Source organism: Onychostoma macrolepis, chromosome 12, assembly GCF_012432095.1.
Source record: "Onychostoma macrolepis isolate SWU-2019 chromosome 12, ASM1243209v1, whole genome shotgun sequence".
Lineage (NCBI taxonomy): Eukaryota > Metazoa > Chordata > Actinopteri > Cypriniformes > Cyprinidae > Onychostoma > Onychostoma macrolepis.
In genome coordinates, this window is record NC_081166.1 from 2,905,004 (window position 1) to 2,918,653 (window position 13,650).

The following is a 13,650-nucleotide window of genomic DNA, read 5'->3' on the forward strand; positions in this document are numbered from 1 at the left end:
AAAATGAGAAAGCGCTGTAATCCCTTTCAACTATTTTAAAATGTTACTATGCTATGCTACACATCTACCATAGTCCATGATTTGTAAAGTAATACATTTTGACATTTACCATGTACTGATGCAGTAAACTTGCTCTGTAGCTAATCTGGTAAATAGATAAACTGTTACTTTTCAGATTTATGTACCTACAGTTCAAGCTGTGCTGATGTGACTGGAACTGTGCATGAAGAATTAACCCTCACTTGCAGCTTCTCATTGAACTGCACTAAAGAAGCTGATCAATGCTGCATTAAATGGTACATGTTTAAGGATGGCAGAGAAAATGGCACAGTAATCCACAAAAATGTTTATAACCAGACCTGTGAACAAGAGACAATCGTCACATGTGATTACAAACCAAGTGCAAATATGACTGCAAAATTTATATTCTTTTTCCAAACAACTTGCGGAACAAAGGAAACAGAATTCATTGTTAACATAACAGGTAGGCTACATGGTGCTGGTATTTATTACAAATCAAATTATTTTGTTCTGTTGACCTTATGATCTTTAAAAATCTGTTTACAGAGTCTGGAGATAAACCCATCACTACCGACACTGTTAAGAAAGGTATTGCTTATCATATTCATATTATATAATTTTATAATATAAAAATATAACATAAGAAGTTGCTCTTCAGCTTCTTATCAGCACATTTGTAACTCCACATCATGAATCATAGTGATTTCAGGAGTCAAAGTACATAGATCATGAAATCAATAGACATATTCTATCTAATCTCTAGCAGAAATATACAGAATAAAATGAATATACAAGTCTGATGTTGTTTTTATAGTTTTAAGAATGTCATAACAGAGTGTGAATTCACTTATAGATATTACAGATTCATTTTTATTTATTTTCTCATCAAAGGTGAAGCAAATCTGACTACTTCTGAGGTCACTGTCACTGTCACTGTTGGTGCCATAATCGGCTTCATCATCATAATGTTAATCATTTACAAGAAGTACAATCCCACAACCCCATGTCGACTCCTGAAAGACTAAATCAGCTGATTCTGCTACAAAAGATGATGACAACAGTAAATAGTCAGAAAGAGCATCTCAACAACACAGCAGGGCTGTGTAGCAGTTGTGTTTCACATCCAGTGTAGGTCATGAGCCTTTAAACATGTTTATTGTTGCACCAGTGTTGTTAAAAGTGTGTACTGAGGAATCATAACTATATCTATGTTATTTGGTCTACTGAGTGTATGCTCTTATCCTAAGCTTTATATTGATTTCTGTGAAACAACAGAATGCTATTGATCTGTTTGATCAGACTACTGATCAAACAGATGCAGTAATTACATGAAATGATCTCAAGTCCTTACACGCTCAGAAAAAAAGGTACACAGTCTGTCACTGGGGCGGAACCAGTGTTGGGAAGGTTACTTTGGAAATGTAATAGTTTACAGAATACAAGTTACCCTATTTAAAATGTAATAAGTAGTGAATTTCAACTACTTTATTAAAGTAACTGATTACATTTGATTAATTTTTGATAACTTTTATAAATTTCAAATGAATGTTTTTAGCTGGTAATTATTTTAAAACATGCAAAGAAGGCTGGGTTAACCATACAGTAGTACTCAACACTGATTACTGTCAGACTTTCTAAATCTCTCATCACTTGATTTAAGATTATAATAATTTAATATTAAAGCACAGCCAACACAAAATCAGACTTTAGCACTGCTTTTTACTTTGAGATCATTCTGAGGTTAAATACAGGTTTAAAATCATAACAAGATATAGTTTAATGATACGGTTTTTGAAATCAAATCTTTGCATAGCTATAGACATTTGAAAACACTTGCATCTAACAATGCATTGGAAAAAATCTGTTAATCTTAAAAATATAAAGCATATACATAAACCCAAATAGGAAATAAAACAGTTATCAAATAAGCAAGTATCCTAAACTCCTGAAACATTGGTGTCTCATATTTTAGAGCAGTCAATGCAACTTGGGAAAGAAATCAATCAAATCTGTATGTGTGTGAAAATATTCAGATGTAACAGCCTTTGTAATTGTTAACATCTTCATAAGTAATGTGGTTGGTTCCGCCGTTGCTGTGAAGAATCACTCTCAAAGTCTTGAAGTTGTGATGCCAGAATTAGACTTTATTATCAGAGACAATGAAGCTGAGAAAATTCTGCAGATCTTAGTACAGATGTACATTTTGTAATTAAAATACGTAATTTTGTTACATGTAACTAAACACTATGCAGTAACTTTTCAAAATGTACACCTTTGTACCTTATTTACCCCTAAACGGTGCATATTAGTACCTTAAAGTTACAAATTAATACCTAAAGTGTACATGCTAGTACCTTTTGAAAGGGAACTGCACCAGTGACAGCTTTTGTACCATTTTCCTCAGTGTATAATCAAGCTCCTATATTAACAGACCTCAGGAATTTTCTTGATTTGTTGTGTGAAAGAAAAAAAAATCTTTTTTTAATTTTCTGTATCTTCAAACTGTTTTTGTACACATGATGTTTGTTACTCTTTCTCTGTTGAGTTTATATATATATATATATATATATATATATATATATATATATACAATTTATTAAAGACTTTTGATTCTCTGTAAAGATTAATGTTTGACAACTTTTTATCATCCGACTTGATTGTTTTGTATACCATATTATCACGCTGAATTAAAATGAGATGCTAGTATTTGCAGAATATTGAAATATTTAGTTCATTTAAAGGTGCAGTTATGTAATATTGGCAGCTAGAAGTTGAAATAGTCTACTGCAGTCCAAATACAAAACATTGGACAGAGCTCCCTCCTTCTTAAACTCAACACTCACGCAGGGTTGCCAGATTGAGGACACGCGACGAGCCTTGCACTTTTAAGTTGATAAGTTGATTATTTGTCAAAATAGAAATACTATTTGGTAAACTGGCAGTGGGTGGCGGCACACAGACCGAAACAAAAACAGACATTCCGACACTGAACGCACATTTCAAAGCATAATATATGCCTAATATATTTAAAATATAGCCTAATTGTAAAATACAATATACTTTATAATCTATCATATTTTAAAAAAAACTTTAAAAGACTTGAATGCAATTTGGTTTATAGTGCATTTTTGTCATATTTCAAAATAAATTATTGTTACTGTGTTTTTATGTCAAGAGCCCCTACGGAGTCATAGTGAGAGATATATTTAAATGATTGTGCAAATATTTTTCTCAACATATACATAGCCTACAATATACATAAACAGGAAAAATGCTCAGTCTTTATGTAGACATGTTTCATAGCTTGTCAATCAGCAGCAAATCTTTAAGTGCTTGTTTAGTCTTGTTGATAAAAGTTGAAGTAATTGATGTAAGCAGATCTTGCTTCTGAACCCAGTTTTCACATTGAAGTGAAATTAAGTGCCAACCTATGCATTAAAATGACCATGAACTGCATAGGTTCAACATTATAGAACAATAAAAATATGACCTAGAATGAATAGGGTAATTTGCTTATCTAACCTCATGTCTTTTGAGGACACGTTATCCATGTCAACATGTGTCTGCTTTGTCTGCCACGTGAGTGAGTTTGCATTGAGTTTCTTTGAATGAGACACCCTAAATAAAACATTTATCATCAGTTTAAAAATAAAATCTGGAATTGAGCAGTTAAGTCCACTTCAAAAGATTAATAACAATGGTGAACAAATACCAGGATCAGATTAAAGGTGCAGCAGGTTGTTATCTGAACAGGTGCAAGCATGTTCAGGTGATGGAAAATACCCTCATTTGGAAAGTGAAAGTATTTCATGAAGAAAAGCATTTGTAAATATTAGTGCAACTTCTCTACAAACTAAAGAATTATCACATTTTCACATCGCACATGCATGTTTGCAGTGCACAAAATTAAGACAAATGATGCAGGTAAAACCAGTTGATAATGCACATAGCTGCTCTGTTTATGTGAGTTCACTAGTGTTCACTGAAGCATATTTGATAGCTTTTAAATATCACAAGAACACAGTGGCATTTAGTGTCTCAGTTTTTGAATAAACAAGTAAATTGTGCTGTAAAACTGTGGGAAATCATTAGACAGACTCCAGCCTGTCGCATTGTTTAAATTGCTTTTGTTTGATTGATACACTACTTAAAGATGAACCAACAATTATGCAGGAATTTGTGTCACTCTCCAGCAGAAGTCAAAGAATAATGATGTTTCTAGTTAATTTCTAGTTCAAATAAGGTTGATTTTCAGCTGTTTGGATTTTAACCCTCTATGCATATCGTCATTTGTAAATGACGCTTAGAAAATTGCATTTAAAATACAATATTAATGTTCAGCCAACAAATTTTTATTTTAGTGATGTCAAATGACATCCCCTTCAAACAGTAAAATTAAAATTTATTTACCATGTGCTTCACATTTTTGGTAACAAAGTAAAGAAGGCATTAGCACATGATAGGTCACATGCTCTCAGGGCTCCATAGTGAGCTCATTTTAGACTAGAAAATATATATAAATTCAAGTTATAAAAAACATAATTGCACATCCAAATGTGTTTTCTAAAGTTTTTTGTCATTTTTAATGCATTTTTATAAAAACAATAACTCAGAGACCAAAAAATCTGAGCGTCATGCATTACTGACAAAGTCCTATTATGGGATGCATATTTGGTGTAACTGGTACTATTGACCAGCATTGGCAGGCAGTATAATAGCCTTTATGCATGTGTTTTTGGTTCATTTTTGGAAGATTTTTGGAAGATGGAGAGAAACATCTGTACTTATTTCAGAAAGTATTGATGATAGTGAGAGGAGTGCATTAGAAAATCAGGTTGTAGTAATAAAATAAGTTGTTGAGGACCAAGGAGGATAGAAGCAATGAGAGTGAGGGCAGTGATGAAGAATAGGTTGTTGTGGAAGTTTGCCATTTGGGTACATTATTGCATACCAGTTTGAGAGATGTAATCCATACAACAACCAGAGGTCAGGAAAGATGCCAATGTCTATTGGCAATACTAAACTGGCAGGCAGCGATATTGCAGTGATGAATGCACAAGTTACCATCTACTTATGTGTGGGGTACACTGAAAAAGAAGAGTCTTGTTGACTTTCACTCGGGCCAAGATAACTGATTTGAAATTCAAAGATGAAACATAATGTTAAAGTTGTTTTAATGCTTTTGAAACACTAAGACTTGGTTTTCAGGCAGTGAAATTGCATCCAAATTTGTGAAAAGTTTTAGACATTTTCACATGTGAGTTCCAAATCAAAAATAGCAGCACAAGAAAAAAACTGAATGTTCATAAAGATTTTTAAAGGGGTCATATGATGCGATTTCAAGTTTTCCTTTCTCTTTGGAGTGTTACAAGCTGTTTGTGCATAGATAAGATCCCTGAAGTTACAAAGACTAAAATCTCAAACCCAAAGATATATTCTTTATAAAAATTGAGACTCGACCATGCCCACCTAAAACGGTTAACTCAAACACGCCCCCGCATGTCTACGTCACTGTGTGGGAAGATTTGCAAAACACCGCCCAAATGTATATGCAATGAAAGAAGGCGTAACTTTTATTCTCGCTGTAGTATTGTTGCTGTTGCCGGCGCCATGTTCTGGAGATGCTGTGTTTTGTTGTGAAAGCAAAAGTACTTTGTTTGGGCTTCCAAAAGAGGACACAACTAGCAGAGTGTGTGCAGCGCATTTTACGGAGGACTATAACCTGGGAGTAGCCTTCCAGCTGCTCAAAGGCTGTTTCTATAAAGAAGGGCAATTACAACTTTGCAAGGATAGTCTGGCTCTTCTGACTCACAGCCTGTAAGTACGTTTTCTTATTTAAAGAATTTGCCACTGACGATTCAAACGTGAGTTTTGAGCTGTGTAGAGTAGACAAACTTGTTGTTTGTCATTTCTCCGATCACAAATGCATGGTAATGCTTACATTGGCGCAATGCAATGCGATGCGTAAAAAGACAGTTTAAGTCATTCTAATCAGTAATTATCTCCCCACTGGATGCAACAAATGCCTCGTTTATAATGGGTTTTATTGTTTTTGTGTCATTGCGCCGGGACACGGCATCACAATACAGTGAGGGGCGTAACATTTCCGTCTCACGCTTGAGGTATTCGTGTCACGGGTGACGAATTTCGTACGGGCAGGAACTTGAAATGGAGCCCGAGTTTCCATAGGGAACACTTTCGGTGGGGGACTGAGGAGGCTGCCGGTTCCGGGTGTATGGGCAAGTGACAGGATTAACGACTGGAATTGCGATCAGGTGCGGGAGTGAGAGGAATAGAGTGGTGATTGGGGCATGTGCTGGAGTAGGGGAGTATAAGAGGGCATTGTGACTCAGTTAAAAGAGGAAAGGGGAGAGAGGCGCGAGGAGTTGGGAAGGGCTCAAGGAGTTCGGAAGCGCTTGAGGCGCTCGGAGGAGGTCGCGTATTCGTGTGGAAGAAGAGAGAGATTTGGATCTGGACAAGGAGAAGGACGGGTTGAAGGGGAAAGTGAGAGATTGAAGGAGTTGTATGAGGATTGGAATTTCCCGTGGAAGATTTACCCGTGGAAGATTTCCACAAATCACTCAATTACTGCATTGAGTGATTTGCGCCTCACAGCTGCCCTCCATCTAGCTTCACATCAACGAGTGGTGGACGAGACCCCATGCCTGCGTCTTCTCTGTGAGTTGTGAGATTTGCAGTGCTTTATATATATTCACGTGTGATTACTTGTGTGGGTTGAAGTGAAACACTAGTGTGGGATCGAATTGCGGAAGGAATCGTTGGTCCTAGCGAACGCACTCGTCTTTCTCTCTGTTTACATCCAGTAACCGAAGACGCCAAAAGCGGTGAACGCCCGCTGATGTGGTTGAAAGGTTGAGCCTGCTAAAGCTGTGAGGTATATGTACCCTCTTCTCCGTCAGAGTCCAGTGAAGAACCTGCTAAAGCTGTGGGGCGAAGAGCCTGCTGAAGCTGTGAGAGTCCAACAAGGAGCCTGTTGAAGCTGTGAAGCATGGGCACTTCTTCTTCCCTCCGAATCCTGGTGAAGAGAACGTTGAAGCCACTACAGTAATCGTTTTAAAGAAATGTTTTAAAGTGAATAAAGAGATTTTTATACTTGCCCTTTGTTGTTCCGCCTGCTGTGTCCTGTGTGCAAGTCAGGGGTGACGGCTGGTCATTTACACGCCTACCCCGACCTGTGACATTCGGCCAATCACATTGCACTAGATAGCTGGCCTATAAGAGCACGCCTCGCTTCTCAGAACGATGAGCTTTGTAACAATCAGTGCGTTTCAGAAAGGCAGAGCATAGAGGAGCAATAATAATGTACAGTAGGTGGAAAATGTGTTTTTTTGAATCTTAAACCACATAAACACATTGCATTACACCAAATACACAAAATAATGTTTTTTTCAGCAACGTCATATGACCCCTTTAATGTTTTTTGAAACAATAAGACCTTTTCACTTCTTTTCAGATAGTGAAAAAGCTTTTGATTGTGTGTGAAATTTCAAACAATTTGGCAAAAATAATTTACCCTAATGAGACAAAGTCAGTTGTAAATGATGCAGATGCAGAGGTCAGATGTAGAAAACAAATTTTGGAAAATGACTTTACTCCTAAATATAAGTATAAAGTCAATTATTTTTTCAAGCTGTGAATTCACAATTAGTCCTATAGGTTTAAAGGCAAGTGAATAACTACACCCCCCCCCCTGCATAAAGCCTCATATTTTTACGATCAGCACACACAAGGGAAGCGAGGAGACGGGGAGTAACTCAAAATACCAGTCTTTAATAAAATCCAAAAAGGGTAACACACAGCAGGAAAGAGACACACAGGAACAAGACATCAATGTTAATACCGGACACGAGACTCAGGGAAACACAGGGCTTAAAAACTAAACATAAACGAGATGATTAATCAAACACAGGTGGGACATAATTAACTAAATGGGGACAGGAACAGGAAAGTAACCAAATATGGGCATACAAGAGGATAAACAAAGTCAAGGGGAGCACGAGACAGAAAACTACAAGACAAGACAGGACACAGGACAGACAGAACTCCCCCCTCTGGAGCCCCCTCAGGACGGACATGGGGGAGGCCTCCAGGACGGATCAGGGGACTCCAGAGCCATGGCGGGGCAGGGAGCTCTGGAGGCCATGGCAGGTGGTCTTCATGGCTGTGGCCTCATCCTTGGCCCCGGCCACTACGACCGGATCCTCTTGGGCCCTCCATGGGCTAAACTCAGGAACAGGAGCCCTTCATGGGCTACGCTCGAAAGTTGAGGTCCTTACTGGGCATGACGGAACCACAACAGCCCTCCTTGGCCTGGACGTGGAGTCAGGGGCCCTCACAGGGTAAACTCAGGAACCGCTTCCATTTCAGCGACAGGAGAAGCGCCTGCCCCAGACGAGTCTCCATGAACAAGACAAGTTGGATTAAAACTGTTCCTGTGGACAATACTTCTAGGGACATGACTTGACTCTGGTCAGGGGCTGGAGCCTACACTGGACTCTTGGTCAGGACACTGGAGCGAACTTTGTGAGCCGCAGCCGGTGGGCTTGACGTCAGAGTGGCGGTGGGCTTGACTTAAGAATGGCTGGCGGGCTTGGGGACTTGAGCAAGCGGCTCGCGAACTTGTCTGATGAGCGGCCGGCAAATTTGACTGACAAACTGATTGGTCTGGTATTCTGTCACGATCAGCACACACAAGGGAAGCGAGGAGACGAAGAGTAACTCAAAATACCAGACTTTAATGAAATCCAAAAGGGTAATACACAGCAGGAAGAGACACACAGGAACAAGACATCAACGTTAATACCAGACACGAGACTCAGGGAAACACAGGGCTTATAAACTAAAGTAAACGAGATGATTAATCAAACACAGGTGGGACATAATTAACTGAATTAACTAAATGGGGACAGGAACAGGAAAGTAACCAAATGTGGGCAATGCATACAAGAGGATAAACAAAGTCAAGGGGAGCACGAGACAGAAAACTACAAGACAAGACAGGACACAGGACAGACAGAACTCCCCCCTCTGGAGCCCCCTCAGGACGGACATGGGGGAGGCCTCCAGGACGGATCAGGGGACTCCAGAGCCATGGCGGGGCAGGGAGCTCTGGAGGCCATGGCAGGTGGTCTTCATGGCTGTGGCCTCATCCTTGGCCCCGGCCACTACGACCGGATCCTCTTGGGCCCTCCATGGGCTAAACTCAGGAACAGGAGCCCTTCATGGGCTACGCTCGAAAGTTGAGGTCCTTACTGGGCATGACGGAACCACAACAGCCCTCCTTGGCCTGGACGTGGAGTCAGGGGCCCTCACAGGGTAAACTCAGGAACCGCTTCCATTTCAGCGACAGGAGAAGCGCCTGCCCCAGACGAGTCTCCATGAACAAGACAAGTTGGATTAAAACTGTTCCTGTGGACAATACTTCTAGGGACATGACTTGACTCTGGTCAGGGGCTGGAGCCTACACTGGACTCTTGGTCAGGACACTGGAGCGAACTTTGTGAGCCGCAGCCGGTGGGCTTGACGTCAGAGTGGCCGGTGGGCTTGCTTGACTTAAGAATGGCTGGCGGGCTTGGGGGACTTGAGCAAGCGGCGGCTCGCGAACTTGTCTGATGAGCGGCCGGCAAATTTGACTGACAAACTGATTGGTCTGGTATTCTGTCACGATCAGCACACACAAGGGAAGCGAGGAGACGAAGAGTAACTCAAAATACCAGACTTTAATGAAATCCAAAAAGGGTAATACACAGCAGGGAAGAGACACACAGGAACAAGACATCAACGTTAATACCAGACACGAGACTCAGGGAAACACAGGGCTTATAAACTAAAGTAAACGAGATGATTAATCAAACACAGGTGGGACATAATTAACTGAATTAACTAAATGGGGACAGGAACAGGAAAGTAACCAAATGTGGGCAATGCATACAAGAGGATAAACAAAGTCAAGGGGAGCACGAGACAGTAAACCACAAGACAAGACAGGACACAGGACTGACACATACGGCTTTAAAAGACTTGGAATGGCCTTTATAGACTAATACTTTAATGCCGATATGCTGTGATAGAAACTTGAAAGTCCCTGCTCACCATGTACGTTCATGATGGACAGGAAAAGCAACATTCTCCAGAACTTCTCCTTTTTTGATCCACTGAAGATGCATGTCAAGCAGGTTTAGAATGAGAAAGATTAAGGGAAAATTCTGACATGTTTATTTTTGGTGAACTGTCCTTCTGAAAAAGGAAAAAAAAAAAACATTCCAATGGCTAATAAAAGGAAGACTTGTACGTTTTAAGTCTACATTAAAGCTGCAGTCCGTAACTTTTTTGGGTTAAAAATGATCCGAAATCAATATTTGAGGAAGTACATAACCAGCCAGTGTTCGTAACTATCGCCCGATTCACAATGGTAAATTTATAATAATGTTTTCTAATTTGAGTGGCACAGGTAGGTTTTCACAGGAAATTCAAGCATAGCACTGTCATTACGTCACGTCTGTAAACATAAAGAAGTTGTCCCGGCTAGTAGGTTATCGCATGTGCGGATCCTGCAGGTGGCGCATCGTTTAGCCTTTTCTCACAGCAGCTGGAATAATTAAATGTATCATTTTGATGGCAGATTGTAATCCAGAAAGGATTATGTGTTTATGAAACACATGTGAATGAAATTAAATTATATTCCAGTTTTAAATGTGCTTCTGATTACAGATAGCCTGGGATTACACAAGATTTGTATTTTAAAGACAACCAGTTCGAAGGAGCATAGTTTGGTTTTTGGGTTAAAAGAATTTCTTAATATGAAATTCGAATGACAATTAGAGATTAGACTGTACAGAAATTGAAATCTACACACTAATACACACTATGCTCATTGTCACACAATGCTGATGTTGTTAACATTAATAATCTGTGTGTGATTAATCATCTCGTTTATGTTGCCTTAACATTATTAAGTAAATAATAATTTTAAAAAATAAATTAACCCTTATGTGCTGTTGGGGACGTTTTCATCCACTATGGGGTGCTGTTGAGTCTTAATTTGGCCACAACTTTCTCTGTGTTTCAGCAAATGGAATGATTTTTGGTGACAAATCTTATTTTTACACACATTTTGAGAAAATGCTTTGAAAATGTTCAAGACCTCAACCATAAACTGTGGGCAAATTCACTACCCTTTCGTTATGTTCGGGATGAAAACATCCACTAAATTAAACTGCTGTAAAAATGTATCAGATAAATATTTTTTTTCAATTTTTTTTTGCATAAATCTATTAATCAACCTCAGTCCTGATCAAAACTACTAAATGTTTTTTAAAAAATCCAGGATTTTTACTCTTTAATTGCCAAGTTCATAAATGATGTCACTGATTTGGGGAAAAAAACACACAAAATGACTTATTTTCAATATAAAAAGTGATTGTGGACTGGATTTTTTTTACCTTTTATCACAGTCTTGGACATGTGAAAGATTAGTAACAACATTGGCTTTCATGCATTGTTAGTTTTTGTGCAACATCAGATTTAAATTTTTTCTCCCTCATTTACTGTTCGTGGCTGTTTTTGCCCCATTGACTTCCATTATAACAACATTTTTTGATTGCAAAGCCATGACACCATATACTCATGCATTCTTGATCGTTGGTGGTTTTCCCTGTTGGGAAGAGGTAAAATTTGTAATTTTTACTGTTGATCACCAGGTAGCACCATTAACCCTTTAGATAGGTCTGTGCAAAAAAAAGCTTAGTTTCTGGCTTGTATATGGAGTTATATGGAGTATAACAGCATATTATAGTGTGTGTGTGTGTGTGTGTGTGTGTGAATGTGAGAGAAAGACCTTTGCGCACTTACCTTGATGCGTCTGAGAAAATCAAAATATGCACCTCAGCTCTCACAACTACATGGAGTAAACAAAAACAAAGTAAGTGTATTCATGCACCTGCTGCCTTTTGATGGTGAGAAGTACGGACGGCCTATGTGTGAAATGCTTGTCTTTTCTTGACAGTAAAGCCAGTTTAAAACCTTAAAATCCTTCAGTGATACACTTCTCCATTTTTTCTGTAAAAAATCTACTCTGCATTAGATTTATGAACAATTTATTATGAACCAAAATTCAACAACCACTTCAAATAAACTGAACAATGGTGCAAGAGTTGAGGATGGATGGAGAACTAAACAATTAAACTAACTATTTAGTGTGTATGTGTGTATGTGTGCACGTGTGTGTGTGTGTGTGTGTGTGTGTGTGTGTGTTCAGTCTTTCCAGCAGTACTTGCGGCATATTACTTGGTGCTCTTTGCAAGTGTGTCCACCACAACAGATGCAAGTGCTGCCTGAAGAAAGGGAGTTGTCTCCACGTTGGTGGAAAACCACACTTCGCCGTTTCTCCCAATCCACCCAGATCCAGGATCCTCTGAATCCTCCTCGCCTTCAGTGGAAGCTGGAGAGGATGATGAGGGTGCCACAACAAAATCAGGATCTGACTCTCCTGAGTCTGTGCTGTCAGAGGGAGAAGACAATACATCCTGCAGCTCGCTGGAGGGGTCAGGCTGCATAATCATTTCTAAAACTTCAGTTCAAGTCAAGCCCTTTCTCATGTTGCTTGCTGCTCTTCTCACTATCAAATGACCAGCCGGATGGAATTTTGTTTAGTCTGTACTTCTCACCATCAAAAGGCAGCAGGTGCATAAATACACTTACTTTGTTTTTGTTTACTCCATGTAGTTGTGAGAGCTGAGGTGCATATTTTGATTTTCTCAGACGCATCAAGGTAAGTGCGCAAAGGTCTTTCTCTCACACTCACACACACACACACACACACACACTATAATATGCTGTTATACTCCATATAACTCCATATACAAGCCAGAAACTAAGCTTTTTTTTTGCACAGGCCTATCTAAAGGGTTAATGGTGCTACCTGGTGATCAACAGTAAAAATTACAAATTTTACCTCTTCCCAACAGGGAAAACCACCAACGATCAAGAATGCATGATTATATGGTGTCATGGCTTTGCAATCAAAAAATGTTGTTATAATGGAAGTCAATGGGGCAAAAACAGCCACGAACAGTAAATGAGGGAGAAAAAATTAAAATCTGATGCTGCACAAAAACTAACAATGCAGTTACTAATGTTGTTACTAATCTTTCACATGTCCAAGACTGTGATAAAAGGTAAAAAAAAATCCAGTCCACAATCACTTTTTATATTGAAAATAAGTCATTTTGTGTGTGTCCCCCCCCCCCCAAATCAGTGACATCATTTATGAACTTGGCAATTAAAGAGTAAAAATCCTGGATTTTTTAAAAACATTTAGTAGTTTTGATCAGGACTGAGGTTGATTAACAGATTTATGCAAAAAAAAATTAGAAATTTTTTTTATCTGATACAATTTTACAGCAGTTTAATTTAGTGGATGTTTTCATCCCGAACATAACGAAAGGGTAGTGAATTTGAACAATGCACAAGGGTTAAGTGAATTATCAAGTTCACTTATTATTTAGTTAATCATTTTAAGGCAACGGGTTTCCTCGATTTTTTTGAGTTATGTCAACTTATCACTTTTTACAGTGTGAGGAAACCCGTTGTAAATAATAATTTTAAAAA